This window comes from Mauremys reevesii, linkage group 8 (genome assembly GCF_016161935.1).
Source record: "Mauremys reevesii isolate NIE-2019 linkage group 8, ASM1616193v1, whole genome shotgun sequence".
NCBI classification, from domain to species: domain Eukaryota; kingdom Metazoa; phylum Chordata; order Testudines; family Geoemydidae; genus Mauremys; species Mauremys reevesii.
The window spans coordinates 97,389,612-97,412,224 of NC_052630.1; the positions used below are offsets into that span (position 1 = coordinate 97,389,612).

General features: G+C 44.7%; 1 protein-coding gene and 1 long non-coding RNA gene across 3 annotated transcripts in view; one reads left to right on the forward strand and one right to left on the reverse strand.

The window, feature by feature from the left end:
• Positions 1-7,162, reverse strand: part of LOC120371078 — a 34,662-nt gene extending 27,500 nt beyond the window's left edge. For both annotated transcript variants that reach the window (XR_005584132.1, XR_005584131.1), the window contains exons 1-2: positions 6,997-7,162; positions 2,981-3,044 (exon numbers count right to left, since the gene is read on the reverse strand). This is a non-coding gene — a long non-coding RNA (uncharacterized LOC120371078). The remainder of the gene's footprint in view (positions 1-2,980; positions 3,045-6,996) is intronic.
• LRP8 (LDL receptor related protein 8) overlaps positions 7,070-22,613 on the forward strand; it is a 451,875-nt gene continuing 436,331 nt past the window's right edge. Inside the window, exon 1 of the mRNA XM_039486534.1 lies at positions 7,070-7,498. The gene's annotated coding sequence lies outside the window, so the exon portion shown is untranslated. The remainder of the gene's footprint in view (positions 7,499-22,613) is intronic.

Sequence of the window (22,613 nt, forward strand, 5' to 3'; positions counted from 1 at the left end):
CTAAGGGACCAACTGTCACTGCAGCAGGGGAAGGAGAGACCAAGGGCTGGCCCAACACTGTGGTTCTGATGCACTCACTCCACCATCCAGGTCTGCATTGGGGATGACAGCACTCCCTAAGAGACCTATGCCGAAATTGTCAGGGCAGCCGGAGAAAACAGTGTCCAGACTGCCGCCACCTCCATCAGCTGGGATTGCATGGGGTGGGGGCAACAGGGCCCCTAAAAAAACTTAGCAAAAAAACAATGTCACTGCAACAGGGAAGCAGTCACTGGAGCCAGTCCAGCACCATGGGTCTTCCATTCACCAGTGCAGCTCCAGGTCAGAGGCTGTCAACTTAGCGTGTCTGTCTGTTTCATTACAGCCTCTGCAAGCATTCAGTAGGTATGACTTTTCAACATACTGCAGTAAGCATTTGGAAAGTAATTGTCTGACTATCATAGCTCAGCTTCAAAACAATCCTGCTGGAAAGGCATAGTATGAAAAATACAAGTTCACTAGAGAAGTTTGAAAAATCTCTGGGAAGCTTTAAAGACGCCCTCTGTAGCATTAGATTATAATCTGTGGTTACATTTTAATCTCTAAAATAAGATGCCAAAAGTTATTTTCGCTCAGACACTGGAATGCCAAAAAGTTAGATGTTATCATACAGTTGGCAAATAACATTTATGTAGCATTTTCTAATCAACTGTCCAGGAATTGTCAATTGACAATTCAAAGGAATTGTCGTTTCTGCATTGAAAATATATACCTAATTAAGTGAAATCTTGCATTTATATATATATATATATGTAGGAAAAAGGAATATTTAATGCAGCTGATTCCATGTGCCATGTTACCTTCATAGTAAAATACAGGGTATACTGAGCAAAGGTTACAATTCAAAATTATTAGAAGCTGCAGGACAAGACAATCCATGTATAAGGCTACTCAAACATCTGCTTTTATCTTTCTAAGGGGCAATTCTTTGTTGGTAGCTGGACCATCCCCTGCGCAGAGCTAGAGTTTGCCGCCAAACTCCAGGAAAATGTGTTGAGGTTGCTGTGCCTGTGATACTCAACCCCTTTTTGCCTATTGCTAAATCATACCTGCCTGACAGAATTTATCCCTGGGGCTCAAAAATCCTTTAAAGTGGAAAGGGTGCTTCAGAAGTGCACCAGATTTTACTAAATGACACTGCTATGTCGGCAGGAGAGTTTCTCCCATCAACATAGCTACTGCCTCTCGGGGAGATGGATTAACTATGCCACTGGCAGAGCTCTCTCTCATTGGCTTAGCGCATCCTCATTAAAGTGCTACATCGGCGCAGCTGCACCGATGCAGCATTTTAAGTGTAGACTTGCATTCAGGGCCGGCTCCAGGCACCAGCTTAGCAAGCAGGTGCTTGGGGCGGCCATTCCAGAGAGAGGCGGCAGGTCCAGCTATTCGGTGGCAATTCGGCGGAGGGTCCGTCACTCCCGGTCGGAGTGAAGGACCTCGCGCTGAAATGTCGCAGATTGCGATCGTGGTTTTTTGTTGTGTTTTTTGGCTGCTTGGGGTGGCAAAACCCCTGGAGCCGGCCGTGCTTGTACTAAGTGTTCCCAAGGTTAGATACATGTGACGTCACCCACAACGTCTTCACACACATGCGTATTTTATGTATGTATGTTATTATGCCCCCAATAGCTCAGTTCATTAGAAGACAACTCTTCAAGTAGAAATAACTTTGCAACATCTAAACTTACAACATGCTCCACCCTATCACCTGTGGCAAACACTTTTCTCAAAGCAATTACTTCATATCTGACCTATCAGTCCTCTTCCTCAAAGGAAACCTGCACAACACTTCCAAAGACGACCCATTACTCTGCTAGAGAGCAAAAATCATGGACTGAACAGAGACCCTGGATTTATGGTTTATTACAACAATCTGTAACCCACTAACACCCTCCTTTTGTCCTACGACTGCAGAGGTGTTAATGGGTCACTCTACCTTGAAAAGTCCCTTACAATATCTGCTAACTATTTATGCCAACCAATCTACTCCACCTTGCATAGGCGCCGACTCCATGGGTGCTCCAGGCCTGCTTAGCACCCACCAGCAGCCAAGCTCCCTCCCTCCCCCCAGTGCCTCCCACCAGTCTGCAGCCCTGCTGATCAACTCCTCCCCCTCCCTCCCAGCGCCCCCTGCATACCGCAGAGCAGCTGTTCAGCAGTGTGCAAAAGGTGCTGGGAGGGAGGGGGAAGAGAAAGGATGGGGTGCATTCGGGAGAGGGGGTGGGAAAAGGCAGGGCTTGGGGCAGAGTGGGGGCAGGAAGAGGTGGGGTGGGGGTTGGGGGGAAGGGATGGAGTGGGGGCAGGGCTTGGGGCAGAGTGGGGGCAGGAAGAGGCAGACCAGGGGTGAGAGCTTGGAGGAAGGGGTGGAGTGGGAGTGGACCTGGGACAGAACCGGGGGGGGGAGGCGAGCACCCTCTAGAGAGAGAAGCAGTCGGCGCCTGTACCACCTTGCATTTTGCTGTGACGCTGGGGGTTCTTTCCCAGACCTGAAGAAGAGCTCTGGGTGGCTCAAAAACTTGTCTGTCACTAACAGAAGTTGGTCCAATAAAAGATATTACCTCACCCACCTTGTCTCTTTAACATGCTACAGAACTCAGGCCATGTCTGCACTACAGAGCTTACAGCAGCGTAGCTTTACCAATACAGCTGAGTCGCTGTAAGATCTCCCGTGTAGCTGCTCTATGCCGATGGGAGAGAGCACTCTCCTCGACATAATTAAAACATCTCGAACAAATGGTGGGTAGGTATGTCAATGTTGTCCACACCAATGCTTGTGTGTGTTTTCCACACCCTCTGAGCAACATAAGTTATACCAAAAAAAGTGCTATGTAGACATATCCTAAGTTATTAAGCTCTGATAGAGGATAGCAGGAAACTTGTAGATTTATCATTTCTGATTGTCAATATAACAGACCCTAAAATGTCAACAATATTGGTCACTTACAGATTTATTTTCTGCCTTTCATCCTCATTAGCTAAGGTGGTTCTATCCTTTGTGATCTAGACAGCTATAAGAGAGAGAAAAGTGTTTGCAGCCATAAACTTTTATTCTTATAAAATATCATCACATATCAAGCATGTACTGTTAGCTCAGTGTATACACCAATACTGCACTGACTATTTAATTTTTGCAATAATGTATCCACAAATGTTGTCTTTTATTTTCAGTGATTTGTGTGAATGAGATTCACCTTCCTAATTTAAACACCTGACCCCACACCACAGTTTTCAATTGATACTAGAAGAATTTTTTAAGCTTCACTTTTTCCACAAGAGGGAGCTCTGGCTCTGGAATAATAAAAGTTCTTCCTAAGCAAGTTATCTGAGCTGCCCTCTTTCTATCAATATTTGCAACAATCCTACAGGTGTACTCGGTACAAACCTATTAGTTATGCATGCTTTGGTTTGTTATCCAAGACAACAAAGATGAATTCTAAACCCAGCAATCCAGTATCAAAGACTTGACTGATTTGTTGATTATCAAAAAACTTGGTTTTGTCATAACCTTTCCCAGATGTTTGCAGAGTAGGTTTGATGTTTATAACAGTTCTAGTGACAGTCATAAATGTCAAACATTTGTTCTCAAGAAAAAAAACTAACCAATTAAATATGATAAATCAAGAGAAAAGGAAAAGATCAGAAAATTTGACCAGTGAGAACAAGGACAATGACAAATATAAGTGATTAATGTTTTACAGACATGAAGACGTCCAAAAAGATGCTAAAGAAAGTAATCATTACACTCCTTCCTTACTTAAGCCTTCTCTAATGGGATCACATTTAAATCTTGCAATAGTCTCATGGAACTATGGGCTACAAACATTGTCAGGTCTTTAAATGTTTTAAATGAATGGTCGGAACAGCATCTGTTGTCATGGAAGTTAAAATATTAGAGGCCTCACTGGAAAGATTCAGTCACAGTGGCTCAGAAAATGGATCAACAGGTGCTCTGTCTGCATAACTCCTGCTTTGGACTTTTTGTGATGGTTCAAACTGTCATGCAAAAGCCTTTGATTGCCCCATGTAGGCAATAACTGAGGTTTTAGTGCCAACCTATGGGCATAGCACTAACCAGTTAGACAAGATATAAAAGTCTGCTGCTCAGAAGTTATACTTTGCAACTAACAGGAGCTGCTAACAGAGAACATTGGGCAGGAATGAGGGTGCTTTCTTTCTAGGTGCATAATTCACCCTCAGTAATGAGGGGAACAGTTATTGTGATCTGCAATGATTGTGCCATGTTACCACTTGAACCTGAACAAAGAGACTTTTTGTGTAAGATGTAAGTTGTCGGCCATGTTAGAAGAAAAGGTGTGAGGCCTGAAGAACAATTAACCTTTGGTAGCATCAGGGTGCTAGGAGCTGAGGTGACAAGCTGCGAGAGGAAGCCAGTTCAGTGCACAGCAACAAATGTTATTGGTCCTTACAAAACCCAGGAACTATGCTACATGCTCTTGAATGCCACCTTAACTGTTCACATATATGCAAATAAAGCACTACTGTGTGGCAGAGAGACTAAAGATATCTCAGACAACCAATTTTAGGCATCCCCATCACCAATTCATAGCTTCTGCGTCTGGAAGGGACCTCGAGAGGTCATTGAGTCCAGTCCCCTGACCTCATGGCAGGACCAAATACTGTCTAGACCATCCCTGTTAGACATTTATCTAACCTACTCTTAAATATCTCCAGAGATGGGGAATCCACAACCTCCCTAGGCAGTTTATTCCAGTGTTTAACCACCCTGACAGTTAGGAAGTTTTTCCTAATGTCCAGCATAAACCTCCCTTGCTGCAGTTTAAGCCATTGCTTCTTGTTCTATCCTTAGAGGCTAAGATTAACATGTTTTCTCCCTCCTCCTTATGACACCCTTTTAGATACCTGAAAACTGCTATCATGTCCCCTCTCAGTCTTCTCTTTTCCAAACTAAAGAAACCCAGTTCTTTCAGCCTTCCTTCATAGGTCATGTTCTCTAGACCTTTAATCGTTCTTGTTGCTCTTCTCTGGACCCGCTCCAATTTCTCCACATCTTTCTTGAAATGTGGTGCCCAGAACTGGACACAATATTCCAGTTGAGGCCTAACTAGCGCAGAGTAGAGTGGAAGAATGACTTCATATGTCTTGATAACAACACACGTGTTAATGCATCCCAGAATCATATTTGGGTTTTTTTGCAACAGCATCACACAAGAGGAATCAGTCAGGGAACAACAGGAGAGAATAGAAAATGGCTGGCAGTTTGTGATCTCCAGAGGAAAGAGAACCAGGATACTTCCTGAACAACTAGAAATATCAGATGAAGCACTCAGCTTGGCAGCCAGAGAGAGATGGCTATGAGGAATCAGCTAGATGAAGGGAACTGCTAGAAAAATACTTGAGAAGAGAGCTGAACAGCCATTCTCAAGCACGCCCAAGGGAAGATCTCCTACCATTCAAAGGCAGAAGACAATACATATTGGGGACCCCATGTTAAAACAAGTGGATGAAACATTCCAGAAGGGAAGCAGAATGGTACACAGTTTTCCTGAAGCTTAGGACCTCAGGGAAGTTTACCAGCTGTGTGCCTGAGTTTCCCCAGTTGTAAGATGAGGATAATAATGCTGCCTACTTGCATGAAGCACTTTTGTATCTATGGATTTCAAGCACTATTTAAGTGCTAATATTACCATGATATCTCGGAGCTCAGTTCAGAAGTGTTTTCTCTGAGATATCAATCAGCCGTGTGGGGAATATGTCCTAGGATCTGTGCTTCTCCTAGAGAGTGCTGAAAGACTGGTTGTTTTAAAATGGGTATTGCTCAGACAACTACGGAGATTATATTTAATTGTAAACATTTTTGGAAACATTAGCAATATATAAAATCTTTCTGTTCATTAGATGATACAACTTCTACAGTTTCTACTAACTTTATTTTATAGTTTCCAAAATAATTTTATTTACTAATGCACAATTGTGTGTTAAGAAAACCACACTTTTAAAGGACTGTGCTAAAAACTCGTACAGCCGTAAGTTTGTAATTCATGAATATCTCAGAAATGTTTATTACAAACTATCAAATACCATATTTAACATAACATACTGTATTGAAGCATATTTATGTCAGCGATGTTGGCTTTAAAGATCTGCCAAAGTAATTTTTTAATTTTTCTCCAACAAAATTATTCCCTTGTTTCCTTCCTAAGATTCATATTCAACATCTAACAGATTCCAATTGTTACAATTTGTATTTAAAAAAATCCAAGGGAGTGGATTCGTCATCTTAATTAAATTGAGCAAGAATATAGAAACCACATATCACAATCTAAATAACAACTGTAAAATGGGGAATTTTTTGCCAAAGTGGTTCTTTTGATTAGAGAAAAATCAGAGTACGTAAAAATAATTGGCAATGTTCACTTGGGAAAAAAATAAAAATGAGAACCTCAGCACTCTAATGAGTCATCCCTCCACCCCCTGCATTAAAAAGTTTGGGGAAAAGCTGAGCTCGCTGATCACATGTGATGAATCAGCTACCTGAATTAAATTCAGCTGTATCTAGTTAGTTTCCAATACTTTTTAGCCACCAAGACCCAAAACCAGTCATTTCTGTTCATATCACTAAACTTTCAACATAACCTCCTAGAGAAAGTTTCTGCAGTTTTTACTGTCCCATTTCTAAGGCTATGTACACAAGAGCTTCAGTCTCCATGAAATCTCTACCATGACAACCAGCAAGCTCCACACAGTTATTGGTTTGCTGGAACACGACAATAATTGCCACTAATTTTTATATTTAAAATATAAACCTATAATAAATCTGTCAGTGTGGCTTACATACGCATGGTGTAAATGTGATGGGGTGGACTCCCCACTCTGGCCCTGCAAGCGCTGAATTAGGTCAAATGGGCCCAATCAGCCAATTAGGCTGTACATGGGGGAGATTTAGGTTGTGTGGCAGGACCTAATTAGAGGGAAGCTCACCTGTGAGGGAACTGGTGTGGTTTCTATAAAGCCAGGAGGCTGGCAACAAAGAGAAGCCAGTAGTTCTCCTCTCTGAGGTAAGGGAGGAGGAGTCTGGAAGGAAGGAGTCTGGGGTGAGAGCAGTAAGGTAGTGTAGATGCAGACCTTGAGTGTTCACTACAGGGCTCTGGACTGGAACCCAGCATAGTGGGTAGACCTAGGTTACCCTAGCAACCACTGAAAAGGGGCACTGCTAAGGGCAGTGGATACAAAGACTGTCGGAGTGACATAACAAGGGCGGCGGGTGTGAGGACTGCCTGATGCTGCTTGTGAAAAGAGACTCTGAAAGTCCCTCTTCTCCTTTCCTCCCCTCCCCCGAAAGGGGAACCTGCTCAGTGACCTGGCTGGTGGGCTGAGTCACAAAGAGGAATCTGGAGCGACAGAGGGGCAGCACAGTGAGAAACAGATAGTTGGCCTGGCAGAGCTAATCCCTAGAATGACCAGGAGGTCGTGCCATCCTATGGTGAGTACAGCACCCTGTCACAGTAAACCACACTCCTGTATTGTAGGCCTTATATTTTAATTCAAAGAAAATAGCAGTTGTAGAACACTAACCATAGATGTGAAACATTTTGTCATTCAATAATCTTAAACATCACATTCTCAGCTAGCATTATGCCAGGGTGGAACAGTTTGTATTTATTACTACTGGTATTGCCATGGCATCTAGAAAACCCAGCCCCATTGTGTCAGGTGTGGAACAAACACATAACAAACTGTATAAAGACACATTACTGTCATTGACTTCTTGTGAAATCTGCATTAGTAAAATGTATTTAAACTGTAAAGTGTATTTCTATGTACCAAAGAAAATTCAGACGTATCCTTTCTTCATCTGCATACTATCCTTTTTGTTAGCTTATTTGGAAGCAAATAGATTCCATCTCTGGTATACAGATAATCTATATGGAGGTTAGGGACCTCTGCAGGGGATGTGTGGCACAGAGGGTTTTGTGAAAGTTCTCCAATGTGCTAAATTTCACAAACTGGGCTATTGTAACTGTTGTGGGGTTCTCCCCCCCCTAGATTTGCTGTTAATGACAGAACTCATTTGACTTTTAAGTTTAAAAAAAAATGGAACAATGTGGGTGAGGAAACATCTTTTATTTGCCACCTTCTGTTGGGAAGAGACAAGCTTTCGAGACTTGTCTCTGATATCTTGGAACCAACCAACACTGCTACAATTGCAAACAATTTAAGCAAAAAAGGCAACCATCTGTTTGTAAACAAGTATGTGAGCTGATGCAAATTTCAACAAGTTCATGGTGCTACAGCAAAGTGAAGTGTACCTCAGAAAAATCTCTTGGGGGAGGGAGAGCGGGCATCTTTTTTTTGTAATATTTTCATACAGCACCTAACACAATGAGGGCCTGATCTGTAATTAGGGCCTATAGGTGCTGCTTTGATAACAGCCTGACAGACTTAACTTTTTAAGTTGTGGCTCATTTCGTATCTCTGCTGCCTGATTTTTCCAGAGACAGGTTAAGGTATCAGAACACTCAGAGGAGAATAATAGAAACAGGACATACTTATTGGCACAGCCGGGGTGCGATCACCTGCAAATTACTGGTACAGTTCTTGTTGTCTGACATGAAACCTTCTGATTCCAATATTCAGAGGGTCAAAATATGCTTCCTACGTGAGCTCTGAAACACACATGCACAGTAATGATTTCAGGCATTAGTTGTTTATAGAACTTTTTTCTAGAACTATCCTCTAGGAATGTCTCAAATCTTGATACTTGAGTTTTAAGGTTTGTTGTTGTTGTTTTAATCTGAGATCACTCAAAGATGGAGTTTAAAAAAAAGGCAGAACTAGACAGTTCCCTACTAGCAACATATCTGAGGGTTGAGCATAAATTAATATTTCCATTGTCAACTGTAACTTACATTCACCATACTGGCCCAAGATCTATGACCTAGTTCAGATAATAGCATATCTAAATTATGCTTTTTGCTAAAATGGCCATTTTTGTACAATACCAACCCCACTAAAACTGTAAAAAATATATGGAACTGAAGCTCAGCACTGTTCTCTACCAGTATTCTTCCAGCCTATAGACAAACTCACTAAACAGCAGAAACCTCTCTAGTCCATTCAGTGTTTTTTTCAGAATGGAGATGACATGATGTAGTCAAAGACTGTGCCCTTCCTTTTGAATATCACTGCACATTTGTAATGTAGGGTAGAGTTTCTAGGCTGCTGTCACCATCTTAAATGTTTGATAAGTTAGTTTATATTTCAGAGAGCTCTGAAGTGGTGTAAAGAGGCTGACTCACTAATAGCACCTCCCGGTGACCAGGCATAGCATAGCAGCTCTCCCCCTTCAGGTACCTCCGGCCAACAGTCACTATGGCAGTCTGCCTCTTCTTGGTCCTCTGGCTGGGTCATTTTAAAGACTCTCCACTTCCAGGATAGTCAGCAAACAGGAAACAAGGGGAATTCACACAAGTGAATGACCCCAAAGTTGTACTAAAGCTCTCTTTCTTCAGAGGGCAGTCGTCATGCTATAGCACTAAGCTGCATTCCCAGGTAATACGGGGGAATGGTCCCCTCTCAAATGAGTCAGCATTTTCCCCTCATTTCCTTCAGGGAAGTGGCCATTGGGCAGCAGGCACCTGAGGTGCTCCTGCTTTCAGTCAGCCCTCTCTCCAAAAGCTGAGGAGTGAAAACCTGTTCTCCTCCCTAGTCTGTCACCCACTGAGCTGTGTTCTTAAGCTCCTCCCTCAAAGCCTGACATCTTTCACAGGGGGGCAGTGTCACCTGAGCCCACATTAACTCACTAACCTGTGTTGCGCAGTATGGGGTTTGTATACACCATTACAGATGGGTATGAAAGCAGACTTTGGCCCAGAATGGTTTTGTGAACGTAGGTAATTCAATGTACATATTCCATCTTTAGTGCTCCTAGATTTGTTCACCATCACAATATTCTATAGGTAATCCATGAGGCATATTTTAAAAATGTTGCATTACTTCTCCAAAAGAAACCATAATGGCATTTTGTAAATAACTTTTATCCACTGAATATTTACTAGTCTTGCTATGCTGTAATGTAGCATTTATTGTTTTACAAGTGTTACTATTGTGGTGGAAAATACAGTAAAAACACAAATACTGAAATCAGTTTTCATCTGAATTTATAGTGAACATCTCTGACCAATATAAAGCTTTTTTCAATTTCTAGTTTAAAAATTTAAGATTTTTTTTCTGCGCTATCATAAGTCACATCCTCAAAGTAACGTTCCTCACCCTCACTTTTTCAATGTTACCAGCTTTTTATTTTTACTTTCAGAAGAATATTCATATAAATCAGAATGTTTACCAGCTTTTTGGTTCTCATTGGAAATAATAATGAAAACACTTTAGTGCAAATTTTGCAGGCAATTAAAATGGAATGTGAATTTCAGCTTTTGAAATTCTATGTTTTGAAATAGCTAAGGATTTGTCTATGCAGGGGACATCGACTGGAATGCCACAGTAGCTCCCCATGGGAACACTATTCTAGAATAAACTCTTATTTTGGAATAATTTGTGCATTCCAAAGCAAAATAAGTACTCAGGAATACAATGATAGCCATGGGACAGGTACAATTAAATGAAGCCCAATGTGAAGGAGAAGGGTATCTGCGGTAAAAGTCAATCCCAGGGACAGGGAGGTGAGGTAAAGGCTATGAAGTATGTGCACTGCAGACAGGTAACTATTGTTGTTTGGGCAGAGCTGAGCATTTGAGGCAGAAGCACCTCTCTAGGAAGCGGAGGCCTGTGTGACTGACCCCACACAGTCAACCTGTGCAACTCCTTGCCAGGGGATGTTGTGAAGATCAAGACTATAACAGGATTCCAAAAAAATCAATAATATCATGGAGGATAGCCATTGATGGACCTATTAGTCAGGATGGGCAGGGATGGTATCCCTAGCCTCTGTTTGCCAGAAGCTGGGAATGGGCAATAGGGGATGGATCATTTGAGGATTATCTGTTCTGTTCATTCCCCCTGGGGCACCTGGCACTGGCCACTGTTGGAAGACAGGATACTGGGCTAGATGGACCTTTGGCCTGACCCAGAATGGCCATTCTTATGTATCTGTATGGAGGTGCCAGCAGCACCATAGGCTGCCCTAGGCCGGGGGCTAGAATCTCTCACCACCTGTCATGCAGAGGCTCCCTGGAGGCAGGAAACTGGCACCAACTGTCACTGACTGCCTCACTCCTTCTAATTGTGGTTGAGTGTGTGAAACAGAGCCCTGGCCACCAATGGGCTGCTCAGTGGGAGAGGGAAGGCATGAGCCCAGCCCACTAAATGCCATTTGATGGGAGGGGAGTCTATTCAGCTTCCATTTTCAGACTGCCACCAATTTTAGATAATTTTAAATTTTGAAAGAATTATCCCAATTTCCATCAGCTGAGTCCCACTCTATACAGTTCTAGTGAGACTGCACTTGGAATGCTCTGCTCTCAGTATGAGTAAGGGTATCATAATCTGGCCCCTGTGTGGAATTATAAACACCCAGAAGTGTCACTGTTTTTTAAAGTGATACAAGAGGCTATGACTAAAAATGAATAGGATGAAATTATTAAAGGGAAAAATTAGGATGAATGTTGAGGGGGGAAAAATTCATTACAAGATGTATGGTAGCATTAGGATATGAACTAGTCTCCTGAGGAAATCATGGGGGGCCCTTTACTTTGGACATTTAAAACTAGACTGAACAAAACACTTAAAAAATGCAACTTCTATGGCTCTGATATCCAAAAGCAACAGGTATTTTCCATCTATTTTGCATGGTATTTTCAAATTGTTTTAGTGTGAATGAGTGAAACATCTGGAAAGTCTATTTAGATTACCTGTCCCAGTAATAAAGCACTAACTCTAACATAATTTCACATTGATGTGAAAATGTGTTAAAGTTTTACTATTCCCACAAGAGGGAGCTCCAATTTTGGAATCTAAAGCAAAATTCTTACTAATCAGTTTGTTTGAGCAATTGAACAGTTTTGTTAGTTTCAGGTTGTTTGGGTGAAAACATGCGTCCAAAATGAAGAATTGATCATCCTGTGATTGTTTTTAAAACCCCATATTTCTCTCTCATGAAAAGATGGATAAGGGAAAAACTTGATAATGATTTAGAATGCTGAGGAGTAACTACATTCATATTTTTTTTAGCTTCCTATTATGTGATATTTTGTTTTACATTTATTTAGGTTCTTTAGATGTATACAAGCTCTAACAGAACACCCGCGGCAGCACCAGTGCCAGTCTCTGGCCGGTCAGGGCAGCTGAGGTGGGCTAGAGAGAAAAGTGGGGAGGCTGCACTATTCATCTTGTGGGCACACATACGTCATCTATGGCAGCTCACTGCTGCAACATTTATCCAAAACTAGTGCACCTTTTTTTCCCCTAGCATATGCTTAAAGATAAGCATATGCTTAAGTGCTTTAATCAATCAGGGTGAGAGTACTCAGCATCTTTCAGGCTTGAGTCCTATCACATGTCATTAAACTATGAACTAATAAAACTGGCACAAACTGAGCCAGCTACTAGCTATTCCGGCTTAAAAAAAAAAGTAAAAATAAACCAAATAAAGAGTTATTGACAAAGAGTCAGTGATGAGCTGACCCAAATAGACAGGTGTTGCACTAATTCCTGGAGACAGCCACTGAGGGATTCAGGTGGAAGTTCAGGGAGTGAGTTCCACAAGTGAGAGCCTTCTCAGTTCTGGAGCTAACTGTGATCTGGTCCATATGGAACCTCAGTGCTCATACTGGACAGACCAACAGTCACTCAAGTACCTGAGGCATTGATGATTGATCAGTTTATATCTCCTAAGGCACAGGATTTGGCAAACATGGGTGTATAAAGGCCTATTAATGGTTAGGGTTGCCAGGCATCTGGCAATGCCCCTGTCAAAAAGGGACCCTGGCAGCTCTGGTCAGCACTGCTGATGGGGCTATTAAAAGTGTGGTCGGCAGCCCAGCATGTCCCTGCAGCCCCTAGATGCAGGGGTGATCAGGGACGCTCCATGCGCTACCCCTGCCCTCAGGGCCAGCTCCTCAGCTCCCATTGGTCAGGAACCGTGGCCAATTGGAGCTGTGGGGGTGGCACCTGCAGGCACAGTGCAGAGATGCCTGGCCGCACCTCTGCCTAGTGGCCGGACATACCAGCCACTTCCGGGAGGATTGCTGAGCCAGGGCAGGCAGGGAGCCTGACTTAGCCCCTCTGCACAGCCAACCGGGAGCTGCCTCAGGTAAGCACTGCCCCTCCAGAGCCCACACCCCAATCCCCTGCCCCAGGTCAGAACCCCTTCCTGCACCCTAACTCCCTCACAGAGCTCATACCCTTATCTGCACCTCTGCCCCAGGTTGGAACCCTCTCCCACACCTAAACTCCCACCCAGAGCCTACACCCAAACCACCTCCTGCCCCAGGTCAGAATCCCCTCCTGCACCCCAAACCCCTACCCCAGCCTGGAGCCCTCTCCCACACCCTGAACCCCTCATTTCTGGCCCCACCCCAGAGCCTGCATCACCAGCTGGAGCCCTCAGACCCTCCCACACTTCAACCCCTTGCTCCAGCCCAGGGAAAGTGAGTGAGGGTGGGAAAGAGCAAGCTGACAGGGCTGATAAAATCGAATGGCTCATGAAGCCTGACTGGGGAAGGAGCCAGAATAGGCATAAAGAGAAGAAGTTGGGAGTAAGAGGGACATAGGGAGAATCTCTGTAGTCACTCCTTAGAGAGGAGGAGAGTTTGCAAGAGAACGGAGGGAGTTCTAGCAGGAATAAACCCTGAGATTCTGCCAAGAACCCGAGAGGGGGTGAAATAGCTGCAAGGAGCCGAGGAAGGTCATGATAACCCAGAGAGGGGCCAGAAGATAGGAAGGAGCCCAGGGAAACGGCAGCAAGGTCAGAGCTTGAGCAGCCCATGGTTGCTGGGCCTCAGAGCGAGCACTGGGCATAAGCAGATGAAGTAATTGCTTAGGGTCCTGAGCAGCTCAAGGGTGGGGGGGAGGCTCCATTCACTTTTTATAAGAACTTGCCTGTTTTTAGTATGGGGGAGGTGCCCCAAACTATTCCTGCTTAGGGCCCCCAATGGGCTAGCACTGGCTCTGCTGGGCATGGGGTCCCTGGGCTCAAACCCAGAGTATTTGGCAAGTCTATTTCCCTACCACCTACTGGAAGAGTGACACAGACTAGGCAGTGGAGCAGAAGCCTGCCTGAGACAGTCAGTCCTGTAAGACTTTTGTACTATCCTAGAAGAGGAAAACTATAGTGACTTGGCCAGGTGGCCATGCCACAAAGAGGGAGCACCCAGAGTGATGACAGGGAGCAGCCTGTCTCCAAAAAGGGTATGAGACAAGAAACTGAAGGAAGGGCATCAGACTGGTTGTGAGCTAATCCCCAGATAGGCCACGAGGAGGCGCCACAGCAGGGAGTAGTGACCCTGTGTCAGGTGCTTTCTAGATAAGACACTTGATAATGTAAGATTTCTCCTTAACCAGAGGCGGGTTCTGGGGAAAAGACTGCTCTTCCTTAAAATGTCAAAGTCCTCACTAGATCAGTGTAGGTTTGGGATGACTGATCTAGATTAGGCCTTGCAGCGCAGGGCTAGCAAGGTAGGGAAATGGATGAAAAGAGCAAACACATTGAATGGTAGGTATTCTGAAGGTATCTTTATAAAAACAAAAAAGGAACAAGAATGAATTATCAGAATGTTCAGGGAACAGATGGAAGACTTAGGAATACACATATAATTAGGGTGACCAGATGTCCATTTTTTTAAAGGGACAGTCCCACATTTAAGCCCTCCTGCAAGTGTCCCAACTTTTTGTTAACAATGCAGGGCTTTGGAGCGGAGCCCAGAGCTGGAGCGCGGACCAGTAGGTTTTTGTCTGGAGCTGGAGCGGAGCAATTCAAAAATTTGATTGCTCCAAATCCCTGTAAAAATAGACCAATTGTCCTGTATTTTCTGTCTCCTCTCCCCTCCCCCATCATCAGTACAGGCAGGTCCACTCCTGCTGCTCGCCAGCTGCCTGCCCACCAGCAGTGAGTGGGATGGTCCAGTGGCCAACAATGGAGGTGGGGTGCTCCCCTGCTGGTCCATCAGCGCAGCCAGCGGAGGCCTGTCCCCCGATACAGCTGCGGTGGCTGGTGAGTGCGTTGAGAGCCAGGTGGTGGCTGGTTACATGTTGCCTCTGCTGCCCCCCCCCATTAGCAATTTGCCTGCTCCCCCCTCGCTGTCCTCTTCCTGCTTTGCCCCTTCACCACCCCCATCCCCACTGCTCCTCCATATCCCCCCCGGTCAGGGCGCGTCCCGTTCCCAGCACTGTGTGGAGAATCAGCCCGTGGTTGGCGTGCTCAACTCACCAACAGCCTGGCCAGCAGGCTTCTTCCTTGCCCCACTGCCTCTGGCCAGGCTAGCACCCCGGGAAAGCCCAAGACCCTCCGGCCCGGGGCGCTGGCCAGGAGGAGCCGAGCTCTGCCTGTGCCAAAGCCCCACACAGCGCTGGCACAGGGAAGCCTCTCCACCCCTCAGCCAAGCTCTGGAGTAGGGGGGAGCGATTTCCAGCCTATTCACTCCCCGACCCTGCAGGCTCCACAGCAGCCCCCAGGCAGGGGCCTAGCACCCTCTTCACCCACTCCCCACCCACCCTGAGTCCTTCCCCCCAGGAGCATGGGGCTGCCCCATCCCCTAGGCACTCTCCCCTGCTGAGCCACTTCTCTGGCTGGGTTTGCTGAAACCCCTGCAGCAGGGGTGAAAGTAATTTACCGGTACTGCCGGAGTCCTGGGGGGCGTGGCCTCATCCAGAAGGGGCGTGGCCTCTTAAGATTTAAAGGCCCTGGGGCACCAGCTGTGGCTGGGAGACCCAGGGCCTTTAAATCAACCAGGGACTCCCAGCTGAAGAGGTGGCTGGGAACCCCTTGGGGGGGCAACCCCGAGTTTTGCTGCACTGGTGCCAGGATTTAAAGGGCCTGGAGCTCCTGCCACTGAGGGGATCCCCGAGCCCTTTAAATCCTGGCCCCAGCCTGGCCGCCGGAGCCGCGGCAGGGATTCAAAGGGCTCTGGGCTGCCTGCAGTCGCGGGCAGCCCAGAGCCCTTTCAATCCCCGCCGTGGAAGCCGGTGCAGTCCGGCATGGCGTACTGGCTCTTGCCGGTACGCCGGACCAGACCGGCTTACTTTCACCTCTGCCCTGCAGTCAGGTTCCCTGGGCCCTGGTGCACAATGCATCCTGAGGGATTAGCCCCTCCCTGCCCATGCTGTAGCCAGGGGACAGGAGGCAGCTGGGTCATGTCAGTGGCCAGCAGCAGCCTGGAGGTGTTAGCTGCCTTTCGATGCTGTGTGGGCAGGACGGGACAAGCTGCTTCCAGCCATATGTGGGGAGGGGGAAGGAGAGATGAGCTCTTCAAAGACACGGGCCAGGTCATCCCTTCCTCCTCCTCCTCCCCCTCCCCTGTGGCTGGAAGCAGCTCCCTTCCTTCCCTCCCACACAGTGCTGAAAAGCTGCTGCTGACCACATTCTGATGCGAACTCTGGCAGAAATCGGGGGTGGAGGGGGGCATGTTTCCCTGCATGCCTTCCCCCATGTGTTGCCTTGGGAAGTCGTGGCACCAGGTACCAGGACAGGAGGGTCGGTCCTAGGGACCCAGCCAGGCATGGGGGATGGAGAGCACCGGGCAGGGAGGGCCAGGTCAGTCGGTCACACACACGCACCCCTGAGCGAGAGGTGTACGTGAGTGTGTGTCACCTACATCCACGCACACAGGGAGATGTTACCCCACCATGTGTGAACCTTAAAAATAAGAAGGTACATAAAAAGAAATACTGAGTAGTTGTCTTCTTTATAAGTGGGGCTCAGGCAAGTTGATGTTAATTTGAACGTTTGTACTGCATAGTTCTGATCGATTGCCATTGAACTCGCTTGAATATGAGTAATTTTACCAGGTGTCCTGTATTCAGCATAGGGAAATATGGTCACCCTACATATAATGGGAAGAAGTGTCAGAACGAACTCCATCCTTGAAGCAGCTAACAAACTATGATGTTGATGCTGGCTGCAAGTTGCAATGTTACCAAGGGATTTTGGCAATAGGCACACAGGGTTAGAGCAATCAATCTCTCGATGCTATAACTACCCATCTCAAGTGCTGAGACGTGTGTGATGACCCAAGCTCTGCAGCAGTCACTGAAAATGCAGTCAAGTATCAGCACAGCACAAAGGAGTCCCAGCAACTCTTTCCTCTGGGCATGACTCCTTTTGTCTCAGCCACCATAGGATTGCCTATACTTCGGGATGATCCTCACTGGACCAATTAAACTGGCTTTAGGGCCAGATTGTGTTAGTGGAACAAAATAAGCTCAAGTATTACATTTTTATGAACGATCTACCACTCTTAAGCCCCTTTAAGAAATTAAGGTGAAAACACATTTGAAAAGTTAAGGAGCCTTCAAGTACAGGCTGCCTTACATGATTCCTGGCCATGATCTCAGCCAGGACCCTATTCCCTTCCTTATTTCCTTTCTTTTACTGTTTAAAAAAAAGCTACATTTCAGTGCAGTAACTATAAATCTAAAGAAAAGTGAATAAACACAAAGATCCGTGTTTAGGGATTTAGGCGTATGCAAACCAGCGATCTTTGCAAAATGTAAATGGGTGGAAAAATTCCTATCTGACACTATAGTCAACACCCTGAGTAAAAGCTTCAGTTCTGTAGAGTATCCTCTGTACATCTGACTTCAGGATCAGCATGCAGAATTAAGTTTGATGTGTTATTTTCTGTCAAGGATCTGGTTCAGTTGGCAGCAAACCACTGGCAGGACGGAGCAATCCTGTCAATCTCTCATATCTCCTCAGCTTTCTTCTCAGCTGTAGGTCCCCCTCAGTAGACAAACTGGAGGTAATTTGTTTCATTTTAATTGCCACTCTTCTCTACCACTGAATGCCTACTCTTTTTGGATCTATGGTACTGACACAATTGAGGAAGGTGGTGAAATAAAGCCCTTTTGTGAAGGCTCACTAGCTTCTTGTTTTCCAGTCTGTCTGCACAACGCAATTGATGGAAAATACTTTGCCTGCTGTTTACTTGTACAGGTTATTCAACCTGTTGCTGGCTTTCCCCCCACCCCCCATAATATATACAAGGGGGTCAAACTTTACTACTTGTTGCACTGGAACTAGAGGATGAGGGAGGGAAAGGATGGAAAATTTCCAAAGGTTTCACTAATGCACTCTAAAGTGTCTGAATCTGAGGTGTTTGTGGTGACATGAATATCTTATTAAGAAATGTAACTAAATGCACCTGGTCTGTCACAAACAATTGTTTCTTCTATGGGAAGTGAAATTGTCTGTATGATATGGGTATAAACAAAGTTCCATATTGTCTTAATGCCTCATTCACTATAATTCACTCTTCCAGATCAAGCTTAAATACTACTTGAAAAAAGCACAGTGATATACATATGATCTCCTAAAGATGGATCTTTTTTATTACAATTGTGGGTAGGGCTAGTGAATATGGTGTAATGAATGTAGCCCTTTACATGATATGCTGTATGTTCTAAGATACTAGAGGATTAAAGCCCTGATTCAGCAAACCACTGAAGCATACACTTAATTAAGAATTTGAGTAGTCTCATTGAAGTTCAGTGGTTTATGCAAGCCACCTAGTAGGGTTACCTCAATAAATCATGGGGCTGTGATTGGTTCCAAAAGGTGTCCTGCTCTGGCATGCCTCAACCTTTGACATGAGTGGTTATGGCTCCTTGAGATTGATTGTACAAGGCTGAAAACACAGTCCTTCATCAACAGTCAGAAGATGGGAAGGTGAGTTGCGGCTGTTGATGCCCTAGTTGGGTCATGCTTTCCTAGCATTCCCGATTGGGGCTACCGGTATATAATATCCAAATAAGAGCACTGCTTCTTTGTCCTTCTGTCGGTCTGCCTAACATCCATCTTCATCCTTCTGGAGCTCTCTGCAGCATTTCTGACTACTGACCAGGAGTTTTACAGGCTTACCTCAGATTTATGATAGCTCAGTGGTTTGAGTATTGGCCTGTTAAACCCAGGGTTGTGAGTTCAATCCTTGAGGAGGCCACTTAGGGATCTGGGACAAAAGAAAAATTGGTCCTGCTAGTAAAGGCAGGGGTCTGGACTTGATGATCTTTCAAGGTCCCTTCCAGTTCTAGGAGATTGGTATAGCTCCAATTATTACCTTTAGGAATAGCAGTAAGAAAACAACTTATTCCATTTACCTTTGTCTGGCCAAGAGATCATTCCCTGTTCTATCAGCTGCAGACCTGATCATTGCATCTGTGATTTCCAGGTTTGATGTCTGCAGTACACTGCACATGGGAATGAAGCCAGAGACACTAACAAAACTCCAACAAGTAGAGGAATGTTCATGAACACCTCATCAGTCCATTGTTCCAGTCACTACACTGGTTACCAGTCAAATATTGAATCAAGTTTAATATCTTTGTCTTGATATTCAGAGCTTTGTTGGGCTGAGCCTTCGCTATCTATCTTAAAGACTACCTCCTCCTTCACCTTCATGTCTATGAGGGTTCCTTTGTCTCTGAGGATCATAGCAGCCAAAGACAAGGGTGACTATTGAGAACAGGAGTTTGTTTGTTTTTTGTTGGCTACTGGCTATGATTGTGCAAAGGAGTTCCACGGTCAGAACTGAAGATGACCACAAAATTGACCACCTTAAGGACAAAATGTAAGACCTACCTCTTTTCTATAGCATTCTTATAAAACACCACTACACAGCTCTGCATGTTCTTGGAATGGGGAGAGAAGTGGTAAGAGAATTTCTAGGATGTTCTCTTTTGTGCTAGTTTCTGGGAGAGATAGAACTCAGATGTGTGTAGACCACACATGAGGATTTCTGTAGTTCTGTAAGGCACTCAGCTATGATGGTGAGGTACACAATATAAATATCTAGTCATATTAGCTAGACAGGCTGACTTTCAACAAGCAAACATTAGAACTTTAGTATTAAATGTCTCCCTACTTGTATGGCCTTTTCAATATGTAAGAAGGGCAGTTTGCATTAGGGAATATTTAATTACAGTGTTTTGATTGGGATATGTTACCTCTCAGTCCTCCCCTCCCTCTCTTTCCCCCTCCCCCCAAAAAAAGTAATCTCTCTCTTTAAATGAAAAACTCAGTAAAAAGTCCATAAAGCAATTGGCCAAACTCATCCTTGGTGTAAATGACTTCTGTGAGGTTATACAAGGGATGAATTTGGCCCCTTGTAATAAGAGCAGATTATTTTGTTAAAAATATAACAAAATGGAATAAGAATGTTTTGACAGTCTCCACTTATTGTTTCTGTTTGAAGTATATATGAAATCTCAACAGATTCTTAATAGCCAATAGGACTCTTGTTCTGTGTCTTACTAAAATTGGTTTTTATGCAAATAGTCCTATTGGCTTCAATGGAAATACTTGTGAATTAACTGAGTAAAGATGGCAGAATCAAGCCCCCTATCTTTATAAGTATTTATATATTTATAGGCGCATTTTTGCAGCTCAAACTTCATAGGAAGTATAGCTGGGTGTTTTAGTACAAAGATTTGTTGAATTATGCAGCAATGAAGAAAGCTGTATTTCTTTAACAAGATCATGAAAGGGACTGAATAGAAGTTGAAAATTTTAACCTTTTATTCCAAAATTTATCCATAATCCTACAGATTTAGTTTTAGTTATCAGAAGCCTCTTTCTGAAAGGAAGCTGGAGTTATGACAGCATTAAAAAAAAATTCAATATGCAGAATTGAAGTCGTATTCATTTTTTCTTTGCGATCAAAGCGTTTTTAAGGCATTAGTTCAGGTTAGTGTTTATAGGAGTTTCTAGAATATTACACAAGATAACTTTACAGTCTAGCCTAGCCTACAGACACAAATGGGCTCTTAGCTCTCCTAATGAGTTGTGTAAGCACAATGCATTAAGAAGAGATTGTATGTCATATATTTCTCCTCCCCAGTGCAAAGCATTTTTTAAATATATTTTACTGCGGCCCTACCAACTTCATCTTCCTAAGGCAAAAAAAGCCATCCAATGACACTAAATTTAACAAAGCTGAATAGGCTCTGTTCTGCATGCCATTGTGTTGTAGCAGGGAATTAAGAGGCCAAACGTGTGTGTCAGAGAGGGGGGAATTGTGAAAGGAGCTGGAGCCTAATCTTGCACTTACTCATGTCAAGTAAGCTTTAGTCATGTAAGTAGGGCCACTGAATTGCTAGTACTAGTCAGACATAGGGCAGTCTAATGGATAGGTCGCTATCTAGGAGTCACTTGAACTTTTACTGGCTCTCTCTGACATGCTGCGGGACCTTACTCAAGTCTCTGTGACTGGGTTTCCCCTCCCACCCTTTGTTTGTCTAGTCTAGTTAGACTGTGTAAGTTCTTTGAGGCGGGGATTGTTTTCATTGTGTATGCGTACAATGCCTACCGTCCCGGTGTTGGCTGAGAACTGTAGGTGCTATTTTAATACTGTTACCTATTTGTGTTTGTAACTGGGTTGGAGGGCAGACCCGCGCACGGCCTGGTCTGCCGGATGACACATCCTGCTCACCACACACAATTTAGGGAAAACTCAGCTGGGGACTCTTCATGTTGTATCCTACTCCAGAACCCCCTTCTGTGGCCCTTTCCATAGAGAGGACAAATAAGCCTTAAATCGGAAAGGGCATTTAAATAGTCTGCAGCTGTTCGTGATTACAACAGCTGAGGGAAATGCAGGTGTAAAATGTATTTGTCTTGCCACTTTTCATATTGACAGGCTCTGTGGGTAAATATTCAAAAGCAGCTACGTGACTTAGGAATCTCAGTCCCTAGGCACCATGGCTAGAGCCACAAGGCATCTAGGAGCCTAAGTCCAAAATTTAGATCCTCAAAACTCCCACTCAGCTGCAGCGCAACCCGTAGATGCCTAAATTTCCAGGGAGACTGCATTTGACAGGCAAACAGCTTAGTGCCAAGTTCCCATCAGGATTCTCAAATGAGGCATTTCCCTGTTGGGACCCCACAGCGGAGATGATCTGGCAGATGTTTCTCAGACCCCTAACCCACACAAATCTCAGGCAGGGAGGAGAAGGTTGCATCCTTCCCATACCCAACAGGTCAGTGGCTAGAGCACTCACTTGGGATGGCAGAGATGTGTGCTCAAGTCCCTACTCCAAATCAGGCAGACTGGTCTCTGGGTCACTGGGCTAGTGGGCATGAGGGGGACCGCAGCACTATCTCCTCCTTGGCTGTGGTTTGTATGGGTTTAGCCATTCTCTGACAACTGCCACTAGATCAGGCCCCACAGCCAAGTTAAGCAGACAATTCAAAACTCCTACTTGGAGGATCCCACTGAGGCTTCAGTGCTGAGCAGCTCGCTGCTGTCAGCACTTAGGTAGCTTTGCTCATGCCCTTTGTGGATCTAGCTGTAGTATCTATAGCTGCATATTGCACTGCAGAGCATGATATTTCAGCGGTAAGTCTAACGGAGCCTTCGGGATATACTTCTAGTTCTGCCTGAACCTGCATCCATTCGGTAACTTTACTATATGAGACTTGGAAGCCTTATTAA